Raw genomic sequence first — 15716 nt, forward strand, 5'->3', positions numbered from 1 at the left:
CTCTTACTGCATGACATATGTACAAAGGTTGACAAAGTTGTGGCTGGAGGCACAAACACAGGGCCAATATTGACATGTTGCTGTGATAACCTCATACATTTTCTGGTGTAACAGAGTTTGTTGTGACATATGCCCTATGAGGGATATGAAGTCAGTAACTCTCATGGCTGCCACCATGTACTGACTGCAATCCTCAGACTATGCTTCTGCAGTTCTAAGATAGGTAATCTGTGTGTAATACAAGACACATAAGACTCCAAACACTGACCAGTCTGCAGATAACCCTACTGGTGGGAGTTTCCTCAAACACATAACGCTGTCATGACAGGTATTAAATCATGTAGACTAGCCATATCCACACATACCCTGTTAAACCAGCATTACTCCAAATGTAGAAGAACAACACTTACATTCTGTAGTCATGTCTGAAACATTCCCCTCCTGTTTGTTGGCCTGTCTCCACAGTGTATATTGTTAGAGGTACATCCCACTACCATCTGTGATGCTGTTTGCCAAACACCGACATGAAGTCCTGCTCACAGTGCATGAAAAGGGCCAACACCCATATGATGTTCCTAGATATAGGAGTGTGTTTCCATGCAATTGGCTATGGGAATGTTACCACAGCTTTTCCACATGCTATCAGCTATTTGGGGACTGCAATTTGTGCAGAGGCCATCAGCTGATCATGATCATCACTTACAAAATACAAGCTGCTGCCTAAGAAAAGCAGGTGTACTTCTCCACATCCACCAGAGAGGGAGTGAGAGAGACAAAGTAAGACAGGGAGGGGTGGGGGAGTAAAACCTAAGCATGTTTGTGTCACACACTTACCAGTACAGGGTTTCAAACCTCTGCCGACTATGTATTGCTATTACATGTCTATGCAGTTATTGCATGTGCCACAGAGCTTACATGCTAGGGAGCTGTCAAAAGGTATATTTGACGGTAAGTGACATCAGCTACAGTGATAAAGGAGGGATAAGGTAGGTGTAGTACATGTGCCTGTCCACAAGAGCAAGTGTCAAGGTCAACACAGCCACACTCTCTTAGGGGCTCACACACAGTATCACAGTTGGCAGAGTCAGGATTAGACTTCCTAACTAGCTAGTTTACCACAATACAGTAATACACAGGTATCACATGCACCACAGGGGTTATCAGGATGATATATGGGCAAGGGGTATGTCAAGGTGTCTGACATCAGAAGGCATGCTTCGGTAGGCCAATGGGAGGTGTAGTGAGTGTGAATGGTGTCCAAATCATTATACTCCTGACACACACAGACAGAGGTTTGCCAGTACTGACATGCATGGGTGCATTGCTTCACAGGTGTGTAGTGGATGACTGTGCCAGAAGGCTGTACAAGGCTAGGTAAAGGGTATACCTTGGCATCACAGCACATGACAATGGTCTGCAGTGTGGCTCAGGGGTGTAGTGTCTGGACTGGCCCACACAGGTGGGTAATGTATTCACCATCCAGTCATCTGGGTTGCTATTCTGAGTGGCCAGTGCTGTGCAGTGCTTACCATGTATGTGTTCTGTATTCCATAACATGGACGGTGTTTGGGACGTGCACACATCCCACATGCATGTTCTGTGACATGTGGAAGTGTACCTTTGGTGTCTGGGGCATGTTGTGTAGACAGATTGTTATCATCAGATGTGCCATTCCTGACCTCATGTGGTGAGGACTGGCAATGCACACCAGGTTGACCCTGCACCTACACTGACAGCATAATACGGGTATTCACTGGTGTCAGTGGCATCTGTCCATACAGGGCATGTGTATAAGGCATAGTATGTCCTTTGTGGGTTACATTTGCTGTCTCTACAGCTGTTGCAGGCATCTAGTAGGGAACATAGCGAAGGAGCACTGTATGCAATTATTTGTCTATTGTAGGGATGGGACAGGGTGCCATGTCCTCTGTAGTCCACTGCAATCACACCATGGTTACCATCCATGGGCAATATACAGGGAACTACCAACATAGTGGTTGTTGCCTAGCCAAGTGTGTTTGTTTATGAGACATGGGTGGAGAGTGTTCTCTGGGTAATACAATGGTTGCCTATATTGTTCACCAGGCCATGATGTCACATGTTGGGCTATGGATTGTCTACCCCAGCCTCTCTGCTGTTTGACATCTGTTATCCTTGCAAGGTGGACATTGTGACATATAATAGGCCCACTATATAAGAAATTTGCAAAACCCGCTCCACAATGAGTCCTGTACACACTCACAGCTACCTCCACACAGGATACATATGACAAGCACACCAAGTCCCACAGTTGCCATATCAGGGATTAGAACTCCTACCTAACTAGTACATCACGCTACAGCATTACACAGTTATAGCATGCACCACGGAAAATACGGGGCTGCTTTTTTACCCAAATGTGTATTTCAAAGTGAATGACATCAGCAGGCTTGCCAAGTTAGGGCAATGGAAGTTGCAGTGACTGTGAATGGCCTCAAAAGCATTGATCCCTACACAAACACACACACAAAGTTTTACAGCTTCCATGTCTGGGATTAGAATTACTAACTAGTACATCACACTACAGCATTACACAGTTATAGCATGCACCATGGAGATTACTGAGCTACTCCTTCCCCAAAGGTGTATTTCAAAGTGAATGACATCAGCAGCCTTGCCAAGGTTGGGCAATGGAAAGTGTAGGTCATAGATTCTTAGGTTCATAGGTTGGTACTAGGCTATCAGCCCTAGGGCTTATACATGCATAGCCATGACAATTCCCTGGCTATGTCTTCCCACAATATTTACTTCCCTGAACCCCTGTCTAGCAGGGCAACTGACATGATCCCCGGGGTCAATTTCCTATCTCCCAACAAATCGTCCAGGTTCCTTTTGAAGAGGGACAAAGAGGCACTCTGCTTGACATGTATGGGCAGTCTATTCCAGAGTATGTGGAGTCTGTTAGTCAGGAACACATCCCTCCAGCATGTATTGTTTATTGTGATGACAAGGTTTGGATCCCTGGAGCATGTGGCTTTGAGGGTTTGGATTTCTTCAAGTGTAGCTTGTCCAACAGCTCTGGGTTTGACATGGCATTGTATGTTAAGCAGAGATTACCTCTAAGTGCACAATATGTGACAGAGTATAGCTGGATGATTTTCAGACGGTCAGCATAGGACATCTGGTTTAGGCCTGTGATTCTTTTAGTGAGGTATGTCTGTAGCCTTTCTAGTTGTTGCAGATGTCTTCTGAGGTACATATCTAATGGGCCATTGTAATATGTACTGGGTCTACTGAGAGATGACCACAGTGGGACAATGGCCTCCTTTTTCCTGGATGTAAAGCCCTTAGTGATGAGGTGTGCCACATAGGTGGATTTCCTGACTGTTGTGGTGATGTGGTTATCAAAGGTGAGACCACTGTCCACCTGTGTCCCTAAGTCTCTTATCACACTTTAGGTGTTTAGTGTACTGCCACCTATGTGGTACTTCACAGGTACATGTCCCTTCCAAAGGGGATAACTATACATTTCTTGGCATTGGTCTTGAGGCCATGGCTCAGGCACCAAGCATCTCTTTCTGTAAGGCCCTTCTGTGGAATATCCGCATCATGTGGGGATTCAGTATTGGATCCCAGTGTGGAGTCATCTGCGACCTTTGTTAGCCAGAGTCCCTTAGTGTTGGCCTGTACTTCAGAGCAGTAGATGCCAAACAAGCGTGGTCCCAGGACTGAACCCTGAGGTACTCCAACTGTCACTTGTCTGGGGCTGGAGTTGGTGTCAGCTACTTTTACAGTGTGGGTTCTGTCAGTACAGCAGTTGGCAGCCCATTGGGTGACATAGGGATTAATGGCCAGCGTGGTACATTTATCTATGATTCCAGACTGGGGGATGGTGCTGAAGGGCTTGGCGAGGTCCGGATAGATTGTGTGAATCACCTTACCCTCATCCACAGCTCTGGAGCTGATTCAAAGTTGTCAGTCAGGTTCAGGTGACATGATCGGCCCTTCACAAACCCAACCTGGTTGGGGTCCAGTATTTGCAGGTTGCCAATGTCTTGTTTTAATTTCCAGGATAATACATTCAATGGCCTTGCAGATCAGGCACATCATACTGCTGGGGCTGTAGTTCCCAGGATCCAAGGTGGATCCCCCCTTGTGGACTGGGATAACTGTAGCTGTGTGCCACACAGTGGCATGAAGCCTGAGATGTGGCTATGATTAGACATGGCACGTAGGTGAGGTGTGTGAAAGAGCAGGCTAGCATATACGGTTGATGCACGGATAAACCAAACATGAATAAAAATAAAAAATCCAGCACCCCGAGTAGATGTAGCAATTTATCTGTTTATTATGAACCAGACCAGTTTCAGCAATCAGCTTTCTTCAGTGGTTTGGTCATGATGATTCATTTGACCTTATTTATAGGTAATGCAAATAAGATAATATGACATAATTTCCTATATACATAAATCATGACCAAACTTTGAAATATAAATAAAGATGAGACAGTGAAATAGAGACATTAATAACAGTTAGCAATCAACATTTGAGACTAGCATACATTCCAAAAAATGAGATGATGATACAAAATATATAATAATGATAATAAACCTGTGGTATATAGTGACAAAATTAACACAAAATATAGAAATGAAATGATATGTTGATAGTTAATAGTGACAAATAGTTCATTATAGTTTGTCATTAAGACCCGGTGGAAAAAGACCACCTAATTTAACAATCCATTTAGTTTCCTTTTTATCTAACAATTTATGCCATCTAGTTTTAAAAGTTCTGTTACCAACAATCTTGTCAATACAAATGAAAGAGAACCGGGCCGTTTTGTGTGAAACAGTATCTGTATATAAAGCAATAGTAGGCCTGGCATTTCTTATATCCCCTAAATGTTCTGAAATACGAATTCAGAACTGTCTGGATGTTTGTCCAATATAAAATGCCCTACATGTACATGTGGCTAAATAAATCACCCAGTCCGTGCTACAATTCGCAAAATGGTTTATATTGTATATCTTGCCTGTATTCTTGCTGGTAAATTCTTTGGTGGTAAATATATATATATGCAAAAAGAGCAATGACCACAAGGGTGACAGCCAATTAATTTGTCTCCCAATAGGGTAGTCTGGGCCATGGAAACATCCAGAGATGTAATTCTTTTGTAGTGAGAGAAATGTGATCCTAAAGTTCTACCTTTCCGGTAGGAATAGAGACATCTATCATCCAACCACTTGGCAAAAGTGTGTTGGTTGTCAATATATTCCAATGATTACTAATTATATCCTGTAATTGATAAGTATTCCTACCAAAGGTTGTTACTAGTCTGGGTGACTGGACCGAGGACTGGACAATCTTGGGTTTGTAAACCAACAGAGTGTCCCTTGATAAATTAGTAGTCATTCTAACTGCAGAATGAACATCCATTTTGTTGTAACCTCGCTGTATAAATCTGTTTGAGAGATCATTCTGGCAATATTCAAGGTCCAAATTAGATGAACAAATTCTCTTAATCCTAATAAATTGTGATTTAGGAATGTTTTTTATAACGTGTTTGGGATGTAAACTAGAAGCATGTAGGAGGCTGTTGTATTGTGGGTATTTCCTATGCACAGTGGTACGAAGAGTGTTGTCCACTTCCCTACAAAGGTGGACATCCAAAAAATCAATCTGCTGTATGTCATAGTTGACTGTGAATCTAACACCCCATTTGTTGCTGTTCAAATATTCAACAAATTCCATGAGATACTCTGTTCCCCCTTTCCAAACTAGCCAACAGTCGTCCAGGTACTGTCTCCAAATATCCATTTCTGGCAAATAAAGGCTGTGTGTTTCAGTATATATAATCTGATCTTCCACATATCCCATAAAGAGATCAGCATATATTGGTGCAAATGAGGCACCCATCACCGTACCCTGAATTTGCCAGTAACATTGGTTTTGAAAACAGAACATGTTCTTGGTTAGAACGTGTTCAGCCATACAGATCAGTAGATTATTAAGTCCTGGACTATAACTGTTGATCTTATGCAGCCAATATTCCAGTGCCATTAGACCTGCCCAATGTGGTATGCTGGTATAACATGAAGTCACATCTAAGGTACACATAATGCATAGGAAATACCCACAATAAAACAGCCTCCTACATGTCTCTATTCCTACCAGAAAGGTAGAACTTTAGGATCGCATTTCTCTCACTACAAAAGAATTACATCTCTGGATGTTTCGATGGCCCAGACTACCCTATTGGGAGACAAATGAATTGGCTGTCACCCTTCTGGTCATTGCTCTTTTTGCATATATATATATATATATATATATATATTTACCACCAAAGAATTTACCAGCAAGAATACAGGTAAGATATACAATATAAACCATTTTGCCAATTGTAGCATGGACTGGGTGATTTATTTAGCCACATGTACATGTAGGGAATTCTATATTGGACAAACATCCAGACAGTTCTGAATTCGTATTTCAGAACATTTAGGGGATATAAGAAATGCCAGGCCTACTAATGCTTTATATAAACATACTGTTTCACACAAAATGGCCTGGTTCTCTTTCATTTGTATTGACAAGATTGTTGGTAACATAACTTTTAAAACTGGATGGCATAAATTGTTAGATAAAAAGGAAACTAAATGGATAGTTAAATTAGGTGGTCTTTTTCCACCGGGTCTTAATGACAAACTATAATGAACTATTTGTCACTATTAACTATCAACATATCATTTCATTTCTATATTTTGAGTTAATTTTGTCACTATATACCACAGGTTTATTATCATTATTATATATTTTGTATCATCATCTCATTTTTTGGAATGTATGCTAGTCTCAAATGTTGATTGCTAACTGTTATTAATGTCTCTATTTCACTGTCTCATCTTTATTTATATTTCAAAGTTTGGTCATGATTTATGTATATAGGAAATTATGTCATATTATCTTATTTGCATTACCTATAAATAAGGTCAAATGAATCATCATGACCAAACCACTGAAGAAAGCTGATTGCTGAAACCGGTCTGGTTCATAATAAACAGATAAATTGCTACATCTACTCGGGGTGCTGGATTTTTTTCTTTTTATTCACGTAGGTGAGGTGCCAGTTCATTTTGTAGTTCATGTAGTACACAGCCTGGGATGTTGACTGGTCCCATGGATGCTGTTGTCTTAGCTCTGGAGTGTGTGGTTTTTACCTGTGTGGCCATTATTACTGGAATCTGGCAATCTTTCAGTGTTGAGATGGGCCCTTTCTGGGGTGGGAGGGGGTGCAGTTGGCACTGAATCAATCTGCCAGGATAGTGGCAATATCCTTGGGAGCAGTGCATTTAATGCTATCCTGTTGTAGCTCAGAGCAGATCTGATCATTGCCATTTAGATTCCTGACATAGCCATGGAACGGCTTGCAGTTGTCTTTGGCATCTTTGGCTACATTATGTTCATAACTAGCTTTGGAGGATGTTATGAGGGATCTCAGCTTTTTGCTGTGGCTGGTAAGGGAGTATTTTTCATCCTGAAAATTCCCTCATTTTTGCAACAGTTTCTTCATTTTGTTGTACAGCATGTTTATGGCAGGGGGCCACCACATTAGCTTCCTTTTCTTGGTGGGGAGCATCTTGGTTCTTCATTAGATGGCACAATTCATGCACGAGTGGATGTGCTCATACAGTGCCTTCATGTGGGATTCAGCGGTCATCCTTTCAGTTCCTGTCTGCATGGGTGTCCTGACTTTAGTCACTTGTGACATATGTAGCATGATGTTGGCTTTGAAGATGTGTGTTATGGAGGTTTCCTTACTGGGGTTTTGGGGAGGGATGTGGATGTTAAGGGTGATTAGCTTATGGGCAGACCTGACCACCGATTGGGTGACCATAGATGTGGAGCATTGATTTCCTATGTTGGTAATGACCAGGTCTAGGATATATGATCCCCTGGTGGGACTATGGGTTACTTTATCCAGGGCATTGGGAATTATGACTTTTAAGAACCATTGGGCACACATGTTGGTACACAAGTAGTTTTCCCAGTTAATGGCAGGGTAGTGTAAGTCATCTAGTATTAGGGTGTTTGGTTGTATCATAATATTTCCCAGTATGTTTTGAAAGGTGTAGTGGGACTCTTAGGGCATGGTGGGGGATCTGTAGCAAGCTATACAATATGGATTGCAGTCTTAACTAGTGTTAGTTGCACCGGGGGTATTTCAGATGCATTCTGTTGGGCAAGTAGCCTGGTGGTGTGAATATCCTTGGTGAATATGGACACTCTTCCACCTTTAGTGTTTTGGTCCTGGTTTGGTGGCCGACAGGTGTGGTGAGAGCTGTATCTGTTATTGCAGGGGGTGCTCCCTGGAGCCTTGGATCAGGTCTCTATTACTGCACAGATATTGATGTTCTCCATTTTTAGGAGTGCCTAGTGACTGTAAGTGGCCACTAAAACATTGATTCCTACACACAGAGTTTCACAGTTGCCATATCTGAGAATAGAACTCCTACCTAACTTATATCATCACACTACAGAATTACACAGTTATAGGATGCACCACAGAGTTTACTGGATGACTCCTTCCCCAAAGGTGTATCTCAAAGTGAATGACATTAGCAGCCCTGCCAAAGTAGGGCAATGGAAATTATAGTGAGTGTAAATGGCCTCAGAAACATTTATTCCTACATAGACAAACACACATAAAGTTCTACAGTTGCTATGTCTGAGAATAGAACTCCTACCTAACTAGCACATTACACTACAGCATTATGCAGTTATAGGATTCACCATAGAGCTTACTGGGTTACTCCTTCCCCAAAGGTGTATTTCAAAGTGAATGACATCAGCAGCCCTGCCAATGTAGGGCATTTGAAATTGTAGTGAGTGTGAATGGCCTCAAAAGCATTGATCCCTACACAGACAAACATGCACACACACACACACACACACACACACACACACACACACACACACACACACACACACACACACACACACACACACACACACACACACACACACACACACACACACACACACACACACACACACACACACACACACACACACACACAGAGTTGCCATGTCTGGTATTAGAACTCCTACCTAACTAGTATATCACACTATAGTATTATGCAGTTATAGCACATGCCACAGAGCTTATAAGGCTATTCCTTCTCCAAAGGTGTATTTCAAGGTGAAGACATCTGCAGGCTTGCCATAGTAGGGCAATGCAGAGTGCAGTGTGTGTGCATGGGCCATAACCCATTCATCTGGAAGCAGACACACAACATTCAGGCACTCACAGGTTTATATTTCACGGGTACGTGTATACAACTGCTAGATGACTACTGGCTTATACAGTCATGTAACACAGTTATCACAAGCACCACAGACACTATAGTACTGAGGGATACCAGAGGCAAATGTCTACAGTCATTGACATTTGCACATTATGAGGTTTTAGCCAATTGGATGTGTGCTGGGTGGGACAGATCTCATGATGGGCAGCTCTTTGTCACTGTCTGTCACTCTCTTCCACACATCTATGTATGTGTAATTTTGGCCTATTATAGTGTGTTGCCCTTGGATATATGTGTGTATTCCTATCCAATGTGTGTGCAAAGCATGACTGGTGTGTAATGAGGAGTGTGTGCACAGACATCTGTGACTGTCAGATATGTATAGTCCACTGTTGTTGCCAGACATGGGCTTCATTTCTGTAAGTGTGGGAGTGCCCAATATGGCCTTTCAGTATTTTGTTGTCAGACATGGGCTTTGTTTCTCTAAGTGTGGGAGCATGCCCAGTATGACCTTCTGTATTGAATGTGTGAATCCAATCCCAGTATGTTGTACTCCAGTGCAGGCTTTTGTGTTCTACATCTACAGCTAGCAACCTGTTTCTGTGGGATATATGTAGATCGGATGACAATATGGGGTTAAAATGGACAAGGGATAGTGGGTTACTGCAGGTAATTGTGTCTGTGTTGCTTCTGCTACATGGTCTTGGTGTTAGTAGAGATATTCAGACATATGTACTGTTTTACACTGTGATGTTTTATGTCATCAGGTACTGTCTCGTATACATATTTGCTTGCAGTAATGTCCTGGGGAACACAGGGTGAATGCAGCTGTGTCCAGTATTGTGGTCTGCAGCCTACATATTCTTGCACAATCATGTCATTCTGGAGGGGAAGCTGCAGACACTTGCTGATGGGTCTGTGTAGATGGTTCAGCACCTTGGTACAGTGGTGGCTGAGGATCCCATGCTTGTATATCCATCTGAGTGACAGTATGGCCATACCCTGCTGTGGCCATTCCTCACAGATATACACATTCACACAGGTTACCTAGAGGCAGGGGGTCATACTTCTGGACATTACTCCTTCACATTGTGGTTTATGAGCAGGTTTGTAGCCACCCATTCCTGTCTTTGCAGGCAGGGATAGTATGTGCACACGGCTGAGTTTCAGACTTCACACACTCCATGCAGTCCATGCTCCTACCCCCCTCTATTATTCTATCCTCTTCCAAACATTATGCAATCATTATCTGATAAGTTCCCTATAGTTATCACCTCATCCCAGCAGTAATTTGGTGTTGTTCCACAGTGCATGCAGTAGGACATGGTGGACATGTTACTGTGATTTGTCCAAATGGCCTTGCATTTGGGTTCTGTGGACTGTGTTATGTTGTTATTTGGGAGTGCATGACATAACATACATTGGCAGTACGGGTGAGACACAGGACTTTGGCAGAGGACTGTAGGGCATTTGCTAGTGATGCAGGCCAGCTGTAGCAGGCCGTTGCATTGTGTCACTCATACAGTCCCAGACTGCAAGATACTATATTCCCCTGGGTTGACAGGGTAGGTGTGCAAGGTGTTAATGTCAATACTTTCTGTCATTATTGATCCAGTGGTGTGGATGCTGGCAGGGTGCTACTTACAGCTAGGGGCATACCTGCATGGGACAGCTCTTCTGCATACTGCATTCTTTTGCTATTGCCATACAGAGGTGGGGGTCATATTCCACTCATTCCCAACAGCAGGGATAAGACCTGTGAGGTACCTGTGGGTGATAGTGGGGTGTGCTGGGTGCATGTGTGCTATGGACACTACTTGCATCTGACTCACAGATATGCACAGGGCATTCCACTTATCCTGGCTTGTGCAGGGACATCAGCAGTTTCTCAATACTTCATACCTGTGACCTTTGTGGTCTGACTTTGTTTGGATAGACGACATAAGTATTTCATACTACAAACCCAACTAATGTGCTATTAACCTGTATGTACAATTCCAAAGGCGTATCCATTTGACAGTAACATATTATACACTGTCTGTCTGGGGTACTTCCACCTGTGTATTGTTTGTATGTCTGGGCCCACATTCATGCCATGTCCATCTTTCAGATGGTGACAGATATTATATCCAAACATTTACGATGGCTTACTGCTGGAATGTGTTTTGTTTGGATGAATTGTGTTTGGTACTGCAGTGGTGAGAACTTGGCCCTGTCATCGACAGCACTGGCCAATGGCCACCAGGACAAATCTCATCATGCCTACATACTGACCACAATATACAACACACACCAACCTAGCACACGCAGCCCTGCATATTGTACACATGCTACAATCCATCCTGCTACTTTGGCCGGCTCAGGTAATCTGTGCTCCACTGTTATTATACCTACACATACATGTTACTACATTTCTACATAGGATTGTGGGGGAGGGCATACCTGACACTTGTACACATTTGCTATGACTGTACTGGTATTTCAGGTACTCCATTTCATTCTGTATTCTGACCTATCATGCTGATTAGAGGCATATCAGTGTACTACAGTTCTTAGGTTTGATTGATCTACATTTCAGTTTCAGACTTCTTACCCTTCAGAACTAACATCCCACTGCCTGACCTGTTGTAGTCTGTCTGTATATGTCTGGAGGGGGGATGTTCTCCATAGCCATCAATCAGAGGCCTTAGCACAGCCTTTGTTTGTGTTTGTCTATGCCTGTCCTGCTGGCTGAGACTGTTGTTGGGTATGTGAGCCTCCCTGACTGGCATGTGTGTGTCCTATGGACACACATTTGGCTGACCACATTTCCTGCAGTGAGTTTTGTCACCTTTTCTAGTACTGCCCCTAGGAACCAGCAGAACGAAGCCACCAACACAGCTTAGAAAGGAGCAAAAAAATCTGTTTTATTTAACATTGCAAAGACACCAGGTTTTCATTCTAGTGCATCCAGGACTTCATCAGAAATAAGAAGTACATTGCAGTCCCTCCTTATATACCTCCTTCCTAATTACCTGGTGGTGGTAATTAGTCCCAATTAAATAAAATGACAAAAATTTAAAGATATAGTAAAACACTCATACTGAAATTTCTATAACATTAGTTCAATGAATACAGTACTAATACATTCTGATCAATACAGCCCTCAACATTAGTATAAAAATATATAAATATATATAAGGTCATGTAATAAATATAATAATTAATTCAGAACAGCTGCATATACATCCACAATAAACAAATACCTATACATAAAGGTAAAACAGAATGTCACCCCCCCATGTTGAATAAAACCTAAAATGCATATGTGTACATAATGAAATAGGGATGTCCTAAAAAATAACCTAACAAGGTAAAACATATCATGTGGCTCAATGTTTTTGTTTCTGATATGTATAAAATAAGTTATAAAAAAATTAATTGTATAAAATTGGTTCTGTAAAGCATACCCTTAACCTATTTTTAGTTAGAGCTTGGCATATCTTAATTTGAGAACTGGTACCAGTGAAACATGTTCATTAAGTCCTGGGGGCTTGTTCGCTTCCAGTCATAACTGCCAGAGAAGTTCTTTAAACTCAATGGTGGTCTCCCATGGTCACCCTGTGGTTCTTTTTCAACCTTTTCTATTACAAAGAACCGAAAAACAGCTTCTGTGCATTCTTTGCTGTGCTTATACAAGGCATTGTTTATATCACATTTTTTGATGTTATTCATGTGTTCATATATACGTCGCTTGAGTTTCCTGTTGGTCTTTCCAATATAGAAAGAACCACAGGTCTTGCATATAGTGACGTATATAATTCCATAAGTGTCACAATTACAATAAAAATTGGTTACAAATTTTGTTTTTCTACCTATCAAATCCACAGAATACCCCTGTACAATGTGTGTGCATTGTGCACAAGAACCACTTTTATATGTACCCTTCTAGGATCTAGAATTATTCATCTTGTAGTTTTCCAACTTTTCTTTTATATTCCTACCCTTTCTATAGAAGAACCTAAGCGGGTTTTTAAATAGTGGGTCCAAGTCTGAATATCTCGCAAATTTCTCCCAGTTTTGTGAAATTATATCCTTAATGCAATAAGCATTACTACTAAAATTCAATATAAAGTTACCATTCTATCCAGTTTGGTCAGTATCATTGTTTGTTTCTCCATGGATGTTCAGCTCTGGCTTCCCCAAAATTGGACTAAACCTTCCTTTTCTTTCCTTCAAAATTTCACCTTCCACTTGCTTTATCAACTCTAATGGATACTTTCTTTCCATGAACATAGCCCTTAGTTTACTACTCTCAATAAAATAGTCTTGGTCATTAGAGGTCATTCTGCAACTCCTAATAAACTGACCTTTCACTATCCCCTTCTGTTGACTGAAGGGGTGACCACTAGTGAAAAATAAATAGGAGTTGGAGAATGTCTTTTTCCTAAACACACTAGACTTAAATGCCTTCTCTCCTGGTACTTTTTCAGTGAGTGCATCCAAATACTGTAACTGGTCATGAGTGATGGTGTGGGTGAATATAAGAAAGGACGTTGTATTATTCAAATAAATTATGAACTCATTTAACTTATGTTCTGGCCCATTCCAAAAAATGACTATGTCATCCAGGTAGTGTCTATAGTAACTCCAATATTGGGAGTAGTCAGAATGAAAGACAAATTTCTCCTCCAAGGTGGACAAAACCTAGCTGGCATACATGGAGGCACAACTGGCCCCCATGGCTACTCCACTTGTCTGTTTAAAAAATTCACCCTCGAAGTAGAGAAAATTGTGTTTGAGTACCATTTCCATCAGTTCTGTCATCAGAATGACAGTATCATTATCTGAGCTACCTTTTGTTCTCAGTGCTTCTTCGAACCAGTCCAAACTGGTTTGGTAAGGTATAACATTAAACAGGTCCTGTATATCTAAAGTAATGACAATCCGAACCAGTTTGGTAAGGTATAACACTGAACAGGTCCTGTATATCTAAAGTAACGAAAATAAGATTTCCATGATATAACCCCTGGTCAATGCTCCTCAAAAACTCCCAAGAATCCTTAATGATGCCCACCTTGTTTAGCCATACTTCCTTTAGTCTTAAATCTAAGTACTTGGCTATTAGATATGTTTTAGAACCTGAAGCGGCTACTATACATCTCAAAGGTGGATCCAGGGCATCCTTATGAACCTTCGGTATTCCGAAGATGGAAGGGACTTTGGGTTTGTCAATATTTAGAAATGATACAGTCTCCTGGCTTATCTGTTGGTCATTAGCCATTTCATGTAACATAAAATCTATTTTCCGATGGGCCACATTGATTTCATTGCGGGAAACTCTAGTGCATACCTCTCAAACTGGAATCATCAAAAATCTGGACAAGGCCCATGAAAAATAGGTACAAATCTGTATGCTGATTAACATCTAATTTGTATACATAATTGCATAACCCCACCCACCCCAATGGGATTGTGGGATACCATATTTCAAATGCAAACTGAAGAACAGGCAACCAAAATATGGCAGTAGAGTCCCCCTGCAGCCATCCCAATGTTCCATTACCTGGCTATTTCACCACATTTAACATAAACACTAATGTGTGCATACTGCTTTACTAATACAATGATTATATTGATTTTATTTTTACATTTTGCAGCACAACAATGCACAAATACTAACAGACATCTGCTAAACAAAGCAATACTTTCTCACCATGAAAATAGACTTAGCATTAAAACTTCTCAACCCTTGAAACATCACACTATCAACAAATATTTTCTGAACAACAGGGGCGGCCCGTGCTATTGGACTGCCAGACTGCAGCCCCCTCAAACAAAAAGAAATAAAGAGAAAAAAAAACGTTTTTGAAATTTCGCGGACTTCGCGCATGCACAGTATTCCCGACTACTGTCGGTCTATGCGCATGCTCCAGGCAGTCCGGCAGTCCCCATAGGGAAACACAAGGAGACGTCTGTGCACTTTTAAAGTGCACAGACTCGCTGGGATTATGTATCAGGTCCGGACTGCAACAGCGGCAGTCAGGGATTACAACAGTCTCGTCCAAGGAGATTTGCTTTCAGGGATCTCGCGGGTCTTTGGGTCATTGCACGGGCAGGATGTACGTTAGCTGGATATCATGGAGAATGGACAGGTAAGTGTATGGTGCTTTTTACATTTACAATGTGATGCTTCTTTTATACTTGATAGATGTTTATGGTGCTTCTTTGGTACTTGATAGAAGTGTGTGTGTGTGTGTGTGTGTGTGTGTGTGTGTGTGTGTGTGTGTGTGTGTGTGTGAATGCCCCAGGTGCTCATGGTGGTGTGGTAGGGAATACCTCAGGCTTGAACCCTGTACCCTGTATGCAGGTGTTAAAGACTTGAGTTCCCTACCCACCACCATTTGTAAAAATTGCAGATTTTGCCTCATATTCGATCTGATCTGTTCC

The sequence above is a fragment of the Protopterus annectens genome, chromosome 12.part0, assembly GCF_019279795.1.
Source record: "Protopterus annectens isolate FY-2018-M chromosome 12.part0, PAN1.0, whole genome shotgun sequence".
Taxonomy (NCBI): Eukaryota; Metazoa; Chordata; order Ceratodontiformes; family Protopteridae; genus Protopterus; species Protopterus annectens.